General features: G+C 38.8%; 1 protein-coding gene and 1 long non-coding RNA gene across 8 annotated transcripts in view; one reads left to right on the top strand and one right to left on the bottom strand.

The window, feature by feature from the left end:
* The window catches only part of LOC137032195 (MSL complex subunit 3-like), a 435,464-nt gene that overhangs the window by 15,629 nt on the left and 407,491 nt on the right, over nt 1-12,344 (top strand). The window lies entirely within an intron of this gene.
* The window catches only part of LOC137032197 (uncharacterized), a 28,714-nt gene that overhangs the window by 10,696 nt on the left and 5,674 nt on the right, over nt 1-12,344 (bottom strand). The window lies entirely within an intron of this gene.

Below are 12,344 nucleotides of genomic sequence, written 5' to 3' on the forward strand. Positions count from 1 at the left end.
TGAAGGCCCTTTTGTTTTCTTTAGAATTATTATTATTAGGGCCAAAGCCTTATAAGGGGCTGAAGGCCCTATTGTTTTCTTTAGGATTATTATTATTTTTTTTTTTTCCCACGTTTTTGGGGTTTTTGGGGTCCTTAACAAACTCAAAAACTGGTACCCGGGCGTGGCAGAGGGGCTCGACAGCGCCCCCTTGAATGGGGTCCGAAAACATGGTCTATGTATCAAACACGCTTACACATACAAGTATAAAACTCGGTACACACATAGACCTCATCGGGCCGAACAACTTTCGTACTCTAAGTTAAATGCCACGCCAACAGGAAGTCAGCTATTAAGGGTTGTTTGAAAAACTCATGCTCTGGAATTTGATATACTCCTCCTAGGAGATTATTCCGATCACCACCAAACTTGGTCAGCATGAAGTCAAGACATTGATGATGAAAAATTGCCAGCGGATTTTTGATATCTCGAACGGTTTGGCCATGGCGAGGCAACGAATTTATGGCGAGAAAAGGGAAACGGGAAATGTTATAACTTCTGCATACATTGATTGATCTTTATGAAACTTCACGAGTGTGTTGGTTGTAATAGTCCGATCACATGGATGTGACTATTATGAGTCAAAGTTATACTGCCACCAACTGGCAGCAGGAAGCGTGTCACTTTCCAAATGCTTTGAGATCACCATTTTATTTTTATCCGATTTGCTTCAAACTTCACCACAATAATGTCAAAACATGGCAGATGTAGACCTTTGAAAAGAATTGTGATATCTCAAACGTAGTTGCCTTGGCAACACGTCAAACTTTTATAATATTCTTGGGCGTTTTTGAAGCCGTTACAATGCTTCAAATTGGATGAAACTCGACACACATATCATTATTGTTATACAGTAGATATGGATAAAGCCTTAGAAACAGGCGGGGAGAAGGGGCTCTGCAGCGCCACCTTTTGACAAAAGTGGGGGGTTTAGTTTAACCTACAGTCACCAAACTCGGAACACTTATTGTTCTCATTAAACTGGACAACTTTCTCATTTACAGTCATTAGCTCTGACCAACAGGAAGTCAGATATTTTGGTTTAAATGTGGATTTTTCTTAAGCTCTCTTAGACGTAGGGTCTCAGTCCCCCTCCCTCCTCCCTCTGTGTGTGTGAGTGAAAGTGAGAGACAGAGAGAGTTTTACAGCCAGTTATTTAACCCTTTTATTGCAGACTCACTGTGCTTAAGAGTTTATTCCCAACCCTTACTCAAACACATCTGAAGCAGCTAATCAGGCCAGTTCATTTGTAGGCCACTGACAACATATTATTACATTATTAGTTTGATAATTAGGGTTAATTCAAATATAAAAACACACTGCAAAAGCATGCTTTTGGTGCATAAGATTGGGGCACAAACAATAGCTCAGGGAGGTCAAAAACATGAAGTGTGAGGATTATTGACTAGCCTTATTCCTGACTAGCCTACTGCATTTTAAATTATGGGTTCCACTTCCGGTTTGGTGAAATTCCATTCAAAAAAACGTAAAACTTGTCGTTTCAAATCATATGGTTGCCCTACAATTAAAGCTTATCTGTCAGCTTGACTGAATCAGCTGTCAATTTCTTTCATGTTTTATTTTCAGGCATCATGAGAATGACATAACGCTTGGTAATGTAATATGTTACAACAAAAATATCTATGGCAAGAGCTCTTTTCAGCAGCTGCTTTCTATCCTCCAGAATATTTTATTTTGTCTCTTTGCATACTGCTGTAATAGTATGAAAAAGGACAGCATATAATGTACATTTGTGGTCTGTTCTCTCTATATAATTTACAATACATCCCATTAATAATTCACTTGAAAGCACAAAGAATCTCCTCAAAGCCTCACGTCTCTTTCCAGGTTTGTTTAACAGGTAAATACAATTTATTAAAATGAAAATCACTTTGAAATATTATCACACAATGCTGAAGTTCATGACCTTTTTTATTAAGGCAATGTATTACATAATGCATATATATATATATATCACTATAGTATATGTTCAACCCATCCGTTATTACTGTGGAAAAAATCACACCTTTACATGGCTTGTTGAAATTACGTTGTTGATGCTTTCACACTTTTAAATGTCTATTTATTATTCAGTGGTTGAAGGGTGAGTAGAATAATGTCATCTTATTGTACCCAGTTTAAAAAGATCATAGTGTCTATCACTGCACGAATTATGGGAGTAATTTCCGTTAAACTGTAAACAGTCAAAGCGTCATTGGGCATTGGAATAAGGTGGATACAACATCAGCAATCACAGACATTTGCATTAAGGCTAAATTAGATTTATCAGAGCACGGTGGAGTTTGCACAAATAACAGTATGTAATTTGCTCTAGAATTTTATTAGGGTTTGTCTGAGAAAAAACACAGACATGGCAGATTAGGATGATATTTTGCACTCATTGTTTGATTTAAATTAAATTACGATTGTATGTTTAGTAATTGAACCTGGATGAACTCAAAATGAAGGTACTATACTTCAGATCAGTAAAAAGATAAGAGCTGTTAGTCTCTGATTAAAGTGGATTGATTCTATGTTTTCATTGTATGATTTTTAATGAACTTTAAAACTTGGAAAATAAAACTGCATTGTTTAGGGTACAATGCAATATTTTGTGTGTAGTTATTTATTTGTAAATATTATGAAATGTTAAAATAATAGTTTGGTATAACACAGCATTTACTTATAGTGCACAGCCTTAATATGGTTTGAAAGAAATATGTGTATAAATTTAATAAGGTAGTAGCAGTAGGAGTAAAAAAAAATCATGTATTTGTCATCTTAAAGGAGGCAAGCTGACAGGGAAATATATGTACGAAAATATTTGTTATTCTAAAACTTGATCTATAGTGGACAATTGTAGTGTAATAGCAGTCTTCTGGTAGTTGAAATGGTTAAGAGTTAATAAAATGCTGTTTGGACCAAAAACACTAAAAACATGGCTGAAGTTTGAAGTAAAAGCTGCTGCAGTAAATGTGGTGTGAAATTGACATAGTACTTTTATGTTTAACCATTTTAAATGCCCATTGCCTGCTGTGCACAGTTGACCTGAAGCCACCGGGGTGGCGGTGCCACCAGGCTTTTATATTTAGGGCCAAAGCCCCATAAGGGGCTGAGGGCCCTATTGTTTTCTTTAGGATTATTAGGGCCCGAGCACCGATGGTGTGAGGACCCTATTGGAATTGCTCCGTTTATTATTATTATTATTATTATTATTATTATTATTATTATTATTTTTAGGGGCCAAGCACCGAAGGTGCGGAGGCACCTATTGTTATTGTTGGCGTTCTTTTTTTTTTTTTTTTTTTTTATTATTATTATTCTTCTTCTTCTTCTTCCGCTCTTGAAGTCTATGGCAACCCATAGAACCGCTTGCGGGAAAGTTGTGAAATTTGGCACACAGTTAGAGGACAGTCTGACCTTTGTCCACAGCAAATTTGGAGTCTCTATCTCAATCCCTCTAGCGCCACCAGCTGTCCAAAGTTGCACTTATGTTTATGTTAATAACTTTTGAACCATAAGGGCTAGAAACAAAATTCTTTTTTCCTTGGGTCAAGACAAATCGATCGCACCCTATGACGTCATTTTCCGTCATGAAAATTTTTCCGCCATTTTGAATTTTCTGAAAAACTTACTTTTTCGAACTCCTCCTAGGCCGTTACTCCGATTTTCATGAAAATTGAATCAGATCATCTTCAGTCCATGCTGACAAAAAGTTATGGAATTCAAGTTGATTCCTCAAACCGTTTTCGAAAAACTCACGAACGAATTGTACGTAGTGCTTGCGAAAACAGAAGTAAGGCTATATCTCCGCAACGCTTTATCGTATTCAGACCAAACTTGGTACATGTCATCACAAGCATGACCTGAGGTACCATGCAGTGTTTCGGCGCAGCGCCACCTACTGGTGCGGAGATATGAAAAATGGGTATTTTTGCTTATAACTTCTGATGGGTTTGTCCAAAAATCATAAATTTGGTCTCGTTGGATTCGGGGAATCATGCCGAGTCGAATGATATCCAATTTTCCCATAGCGGCCATTTTGGCCGTCGGCCATTTTGAATTTTGTGCTAAAATGCTGTATTTTACGAACGCATTAACGTATCTTTACAAAACTTGGTATGGGTCATCAGCACAGTGCCCTGAAGGAGCCTGAGAAGATTCGGCACAGCGCCACCTTGTGGTCAAAAGTTATAACAAAATTTACAAAACTGGTCTCAGTAGATTCCTTGGGTCATGCTGAGAACATAGATATCACATTTGCTATAGTCAGCTAAACTTCCTGTCCGCCATATTGTTTTTCTTCAAAAACCTACTTTTTCGAACTCCTCCTAGACCGTTGCTCCAATTTTCACCAAAATTGAACCGTGTCATCTTCAGACCATGCCGACAAAAAGTTATGGATTTCAAGTCGATAAGTCAAACCGTTTTCGTATACCGGAGCAAAGAATTTGAGATGTGATTCAAAAATTACCCTTGAAGCGGTATCTCTACAATGCTTTATCATATTCAGACCAAACTTGGTACGTATCATCACAAGCATGACCTGAGGCATCATACAATGTTTCAGCACAGCGCCACCTACTGGAGTGGAGATATGAAAAATGGCTGTTTTTGCTTATAACTTCTGATGGGTTTGACCAAAATTCATAAATTTGGTATGGTTCATCAGGACAATGCCCTGAAGGAGCCTGAGAAGTTTCGGACCAGCACCACCTTGTGGTCAAAAGTTATAACAAAATTGACAAAAATGCTAATAACTTTTTTTTCCTAATTGCTCACTGCTGCTGTTGGTCTGATGCTCACGGTCATGTTGGCTGGCTTCTTGTGCCATTTTTGTGCTTGGCCCCGTAATTGCTGCTTGCAGCTATATTTATTATTATTATTATTATTAGGGCCTGAGCACCGATGGTGTGAGGACCCTATTGGAATTGCTCCGTTTATTATTATTATTATTATTATTATTATTATTATTATTAGGGCCCGAGCACCGATGGTGTGAGGACCCTACTGGAATTGCTCAGCCAATTATTCTTCTTCTCCAAAATGAATCGCATTTTTGAGGGCCTAAACTTTCTCAAAAACTCATGAAACTTTGCACACGCATCAAAAGTGGTGAAAATTTACATCTGATATGGGTTTCAGAATTAGGTGTGGCAAAATGGCTCGATAGCGCCACCTACAAAATTTCAATTAAGCGCCCTTCGTGCTACGTTTCACGTACAGTTATGAAATTCGGCAGACAGATGTAACAGCCCAATACCTACAAAAAAGCCCCTGGGTGCAAAGTTTGTAAACCCAACAGGAAGTGAGATATTTTGAATTTTCTCTACAAAATTTTGGCAGTTTTTGCCATTTCCACATGTTGTACTTTAACGAACTCCTCCTAGAGCTTAAATCAGATCAACATCATATTTGGTCAGTCTAATCTAAAGGCCTTTGAGATGTTAAATTGCGAAGATCTAGAGTTTTTGCTGAAGGGCGTGTCCGTGGCGGCCTGGCAAATTTTGATGTTTCGCCATGAAACAGGAAGTTGTTTTAACTCGGGTATACAATGTCTGATCTGCCCCAAACTTCACATGTTTTATTTGAGTCCTGACCTGAAGACATCTATATGACAATATTCAGTTACAGTCATAGCGCCACCTGGGGGCAACAGGAAATTACATGTTTTACACTGGGATTAACTCCTCATAGAGATTAAACCAGATCAACATCATAATATGGCCAGTCTAATCTTAAGGCCTTTGAGATGTTAAATTGCAAAGATCTTGAGTTTTCGTTGAAGGGCGTGTCCATGGCGGACCGACAAAGTCTGATGTTTCGCCATGTAAGGTGAATCACTTTTTTGAGGGCTGAAACATACTCGAAAACTCATGAAACTTTGCAGATGCGTCAGAAGTGGTGAAAATTTACGTCTGATATAGATTTCAGAATTAAGTGTGGCAAAATGGCTCGATAGCGCCACCTAAAAAATTTCAACTAAGTGCCCCTGACACTATGTTTCATGTACAGGTATGAAATTAGGTACACACATCTAACAGCCCAATACAAAAAAAAGTCTCTTGGAGTGAAATCTGAAAACCAACAGGAAGTCAGATATTTTTAATTTTCTTTGCAAAATTTGTGCAGTTTTTGCCATTTCCAGACATTGTACTTTAATGAACTCCTCCTAGAGCTTTAATCAGATCAATGTCATTTTTGGTCAGTCTAATCTAAAGGCCTTTGTGACGTTAAATTGCGAAGATCTAGAGTTTTCACTGAAGGGCGTGTCCGTGGCGGCCTGACAAAGTTTGATGTCTTCGCCATGAAAAAGGAAGTTGTTGTAACTCAGACAAACAATGTCGGATCTGCCCCAAACTTCACATGCTTTATTAGAGTCCTAACCTGAACACATCTTCATAACAATATTCAGTTACAGTCATAGCGCCACCTGCAGGCAACAGGAAATGACATGTTTTATTCTGTGATTAACTCCTCATAGAGATTTAACCAGATCAACATCAAATGATGTCAGTGTAATCTCAAGACCTTAGCGATGATAAATTTCAAAGATCTTGAGTTTTCACTGAAGGGCGTGTCTGTGGCGGCCTGACAAAGTCTGATGTTTCGCCATGAAAGAGGAAGCTGCTGTAACTCAGGCATACAATGTCCGATCTGCCCCAAACTTCACATGTGTGATAAGAGTCCTGGCCTAAAGACATCTATATGACAATATTTAGTTAGTCATTGCGCCACCTGCTGGCAACAGGAAATGGCATGCTTCACAATGTAATTCACTACCAGAGTCACATTTCATCATGCTACGAAGTACCAAACATGCTAGAGCCACGTTAAATCATGCAACACTTGGCTGAGTGCTAATTTATGCGATTAACGCCACGAAAGAAACAGGAAGTTGTTGTAACTCAGGCATACAATGTCCGATCTTCTTCAAACTTCACGTGTTCAATGATAGTCCTGGCCTGAAGACATCAACATGGCAAAATTCAGTTACGGTGAAAGCGCCACCTGTTGGCCGCAGGAAGTGTGGCATTTCGAAATGACTTTGGCATAATTATCCTGTATTCACTCACTTAAATGCATGACGCCCACTGTTCACTGTTTTCCTGAGGACAACGGGTGGCGGTGAGCCCGGGTGCGAGGGCCCTCTCAACGCTGCTTGCAGCTTTAATTATTATTATTATTTACATTTTTTTTTCCGACTATTCGGGCATTTTTGGGGCCCTTACCATGCTCGAAAACTCTTGAAAATTTGCACACACATTGGAATCCGCGGCCAACAGGGCCGGGCAGAAGCTGGTACCCGGGCGTGGCAGGGGAGCTCGACAGCGCCCCCTTGAATGGGGTCCGAAAACATGGTCTATATATCAAACACGCTTGCACATACAAGTATAAAACTCGGTACACATATAGACCTCATCGGGCCGAACAACTTTCGTACTCTAAGTTAAACGCCACCTAAACAGGAAGTCAGCTATTAAGGGTTGTTTGAAAAACGCATGCTCTGGAATTTTATATACTCCTCCTAGGAGAAACACAAAACTTGGTCAGCATGAAGTCAAGACATTGATGATGAAAAATTGCCAGCGGATTTTTGATATCTCGAACGGTTTGGCCGTGGTGAGGCAACAAATTTATGGCGAGAAAAAGGAAACAGGAAATGTGTTATAACGTCTGCATACATATATTGATCTTGAAACTTCACGAGTGTGTTGGTTGTAGTAGTCCGATCACATGGATGTGACTATTGTAAGTCAAAGTTATAGCGCCACCAACTGATAGCAGAGAGTGTCACTTTCAAAATGCTTTGAGATCACCATCTTATTTTTATCCGATTTGCTTCAAACTTCACCAGAATAATGTTAAGACATGGTGAATCTAGACCTTTGAAAAGAATAGTGATATCACAAACACTGTTGCCATGGCAACGCATCGAACTTTAATATTAGTTTTGGGAGCTTTTGAGACTCTTAACATGCTTCAAATTGCATGAAACTCAATGCACACATCAGAGATATCAACCAGCAGACATGGGCAAAACCGTAGAAACGGGTGGGGAGCAGGGCCTTTATAGCGCCACCTTTTGACAAAAGTGGGGGGGTTAGTTTATCCTACAGTCACCAAACTCGGTACACTTATTGTTCTCATTAAGCCGAATAATTTTCTAATTTACAGTCATTAGCTGCGACCAACAGGAAGTCTGCTATTTTGGTTTGAATGTGGATTTTTTGATAAAACAGGCTCTGAATTTTAAACTACTACTTCTAACGAGTTCAGATTCAATTCAGACCAAACATTTGTTACATGTTGCTAAGACATTGAAGATGTTAAATTGAAAACGGATAATGGATATCTCGAACCGTCTTGCCATGGTAATAGATTGAAGTAATGTATAAAAAAAGAAAACGGAATGACTCATATTCTCTATTAAAAAAACACTATACACAATCAATTTATATATAGAATAATATAGATGTTTGAAATAAACACATTTTATTCATTTTCTTCCAATTCAAAAAGCATGTGTAATTAAAAATAGGCAGATTAATAAATTTTTCAGTCAAATATAATTAATGTCATACATAGAGTAACAACTATAGGGCAGCATATACCTATTTTTAAAACAGGGTTGGATAAGTCAAACCTATATAATCACTATGATATATATAGAACAAATAATTTGTTTTAATTATACTGTTTGTGCAGGTATATTAAAAAAATTATCAAAGACTACTTTGTCACAATTAAGATTTTTTTTTGTTTTGTTTGTTTGTTTAAAATGATCTTCTCAGTCTGTCTGTCTCTCTACCTCTCTCTCTCTCTGTCCTCCCCCATACTAGCCCAGGCTCATTCGGGTGTGTGTGTGTGTGTGTGTGTGGGTGTGTGGGTGTGGGTGGGGGTAGGGGGTGTCTGTGTGTGGGTCTATGTCTGTGTCACACTGTCTATATATATCTTTTCTTTCTCTGTGTATGCATATGTATGCTTTACAGTCTTATTTTTTTCTAAATATTGAGTTATTTATTTTTAACAATTACAATGAAAATGTTTGAATTATTTATTTACTGATATAATTCAAATTTATAAAAAAAAAAAAAACCTGTAAAATTTCACATGATTATGAAAGTGGCTGTTTAAAATAAACTTGCATAAGTGAGCAGAAAATTCAAGACATGAACCTTATTAAAGGGATAGTTCACCCAAAAATGAAAATTTGATGTTTATCTGCTTACCCCCAGTACATCCAAGATGTAGGTGAATTTGTTTCTTCAGTCGAACGCAAATTATGATTTTTAACTGCAACCGCTGCCGTCTGTCATTCAAATAATAGCAGTGGATAGGAACTTCAACTATAACAGTAAATAAAACTAGCTTAGACAAATCCAAATTAAACCCTGCGGCTCGTGACGACACATTGATGTCCTAAGACACGAAACAATCGGTTTGTGTGAGAAACCGCAGTATTTATATCATTTTTTACATCTAATACACCACTATGTCCAACTTCGTTCAGCTTCCTGTTAGTGAGGTCAAAAAACGCATTCTGATGACGGAAGTGATGTCTCACCCATATACTTCAATGAGCGCGAGACATCACTTCCGTTGTCAAAACGTGACCAGACCTCACACACCGGAAGTTGAACGGAGTTGGACATAGTGGTGTAATAGAGGTAAAAAATGATATAAATATTGTTCGGTTTCTCACACAAACCGATCGTTTCGTGTCTTAGGACATCAATGTGTCGTCACGAGCCGCAGGGTTTAATTTGGATTTGTCTAAGCTAGTTTTATTTACTGTTATAGTTGAAGTTCCTATCCACTGCTATTATTTGAATGACAGACGGCAGCGGTTGCAGTTAAAAATCATAATTTGCGTTCGACTGAAGAAACAAATTCACCTACATCTTGGATGTACTGGGGGTAAGCAGATAAACATCAAATTTTCATTTTTGGGTAAACTATCCCTTTAATACCTGAGACTGACATTAAAATTGTCTTTGCAGGTTCTGTGATTTGGCTCTATTTATTATTTATTATTTTTCCATTTTATTTTTTATCTTATACCACACATATTAAAATTAAATGAATGCATGCTTTTGGTGCATAAGATTGGTGCACAAACAACAGCTCAGGGAGGTCAAAAAACACATGAATAGGAGAGTGAGGATTATACAACATCAGCAATCACAGATTCACATTTTGGCTGGATTAGTTATTTCAGAGCACTGTGGAGTTTGCACAAATAACAGTATATAATTTGGTCTAGAATTTTTATAGGGTTTGTCTTGAAGTTGTTTGAGTTCAGACTGCTCGATTTTCAGTCGCTGTTGTGTTCAAAATGCATGATGGATCGGCGACAGAAGGTTTCACACTGTATGAATTTAGAATAGGAAGAATCGCAGACAACTCTGTCTGGCACACAAACTATGTTTCACAACCAAACCCATGGGAAATGTGACAAGGAAACAACGCAATATCACGCATGCAAGACCGGAGTTCTCAAGTGAGACTGGGTTTATTATTAAAAACGGTAACCCGCAAGAAGCGTGCAATACGAATGGCCTGTGTGCTGATTTGCAGCGAAAACAAGAAAAATAAAAGAAGAATATGGAGGAGGAAATGGTTGGAGAAACTGTGACAGAGCACTCGCATAACAGAGCACTGATTTGCCTGTGATTTCGGGCATTTGTCTGCGATTTCACAAAACCTGTCTGCAAGCTAAAATCGGGGCTAAAATCATGCAGCCTGAACTCGCAATGAGAAAAAACCCAGACATTTCAGATTATGATGATATTCTGCACTCATTTGAAATAGACTTATAACATTCTGTGACATGAAAGTCATCTCAATTTAAACGATCTCATGCATGTGGCTTTTGTGGTTTGTCATCATAGGAGCATCAGCCGCTGCAGTAAATGTGGTTTGAAATTGACATAGTCCTTTTATGTTTAATTGTTTTAAATGCACTTTGCCTGCCGTGCACAGCTGACCTGAAGCAACCGGGGTGGCGGTGCCACCGGGCTTTGGCCCGTCATCGCTGCTCGCAGCTATATTTATTTATTTTTTTTCTAAGTTTTTGGGGTTTTTGGGGCCCTTAACATGCTCAAAAACTCTTGAAATTTTGCACACGGGTCAGAACCCGCGGCCATGACAACCGTACAGAGGCTGGTACCCAGGCTTGGCAGGGGGGCTCGACAGCGCCCCCTTGAATTGCGCCCGAAAACTTGGTCCATATATGAAACACGCTTGCACATACAAGTCTAAAACTCGGTACACATATAGACCTCATCGCGCCGAACAACTTTCGTGCTCTAAGTTATACGTCACCTCAACAGGAAGTCAGCTTTTATGGGTTGTTTGAAAAACGCATGCTCTGGAATTTGATATACTCCTCCTAGGCAATTAATCCGATCACCACCAAACTTGGTCAGCATGAAGTCAAGACATTTATGATGAAAAATTGCCAGCAGATTTTTGATATCTCGAACGGTTTGACCATGGCGAGGCAACGAATTTATGGCGAGAAAAAGGAAACAGGAAGTGTGTTGTAACTTCTGCATACATATATTGATCTTTATGAAACTTCACGAATGTGTTGGTTGTAGTAGTCCGATCACATGGATGTGACTATTGTGAGTCAGTTATAGCGCCACCAACTGGAAGCAGAAAATCACTTTCAGCATACATTGAGATCACCATCTTATTTTTACCTGATTTGCTTCAAAATTCATCAGAATAATGTTAAAACTTGGCACATGTAATCCTTTGAAAATGGGCAGGGAGGAGGGGCTCTATAGCGGCACCTTCTAATGCAGTAAATGTGGAGTGAATTTGACATAGTCCTTTGATGTTTAACCGTTTTAAATGCCTATTGCCCGCTGTGCACAGTTGCCCTGAAGCCACCGGGCTTGGGCCCGCCATCGCTGCTCGCAGCTATATTTCTTCTTCTTCTTCTTTTTCAAAGTAAATCGCATTTTAGAGGGCCTAAACGTGCTCGAAAACTCACGAAACTTTGCACACGCATCAGAAGTAGTGAAAATTTACGTCTGTTATGGGTTTCGGAATTGGGCGTGGCAAAATGGCTCAATAGCGCCATCTAACGTACAGCCCCTCTCGCTACATTTCACTAGGGTTTTGAAATTCGGTACACACATTTATAGGCCCAATACCTACAAAAATTCTCTTGGAGCGAAATCTCAAAATTTTATCAGATCAATGTCATATTTAGTCAGTCTAATCTAAAGGCCTTTGTGACATTAAATTGCGAAGATCTAGAGTTTTCACTGAAGGGTGTGTCCGTGGCG

The sequence above is a fragment of the Chanodichthys erythropterus genome, chromosome 12 (assembly GCF_024489055.1).
Source record: "Chanodichthys erythropterus isolate Z2021 chromosome 12, ASM2448905v1, whole genome shotgun sequence".
NCBI classification, from domain to species: Eukaryota; Metazoa; Chordata; class Actinopteri; order Cypriniformes; family Xenocyprididae; genus Chanodichthys; species Chanodichthys erythropterus.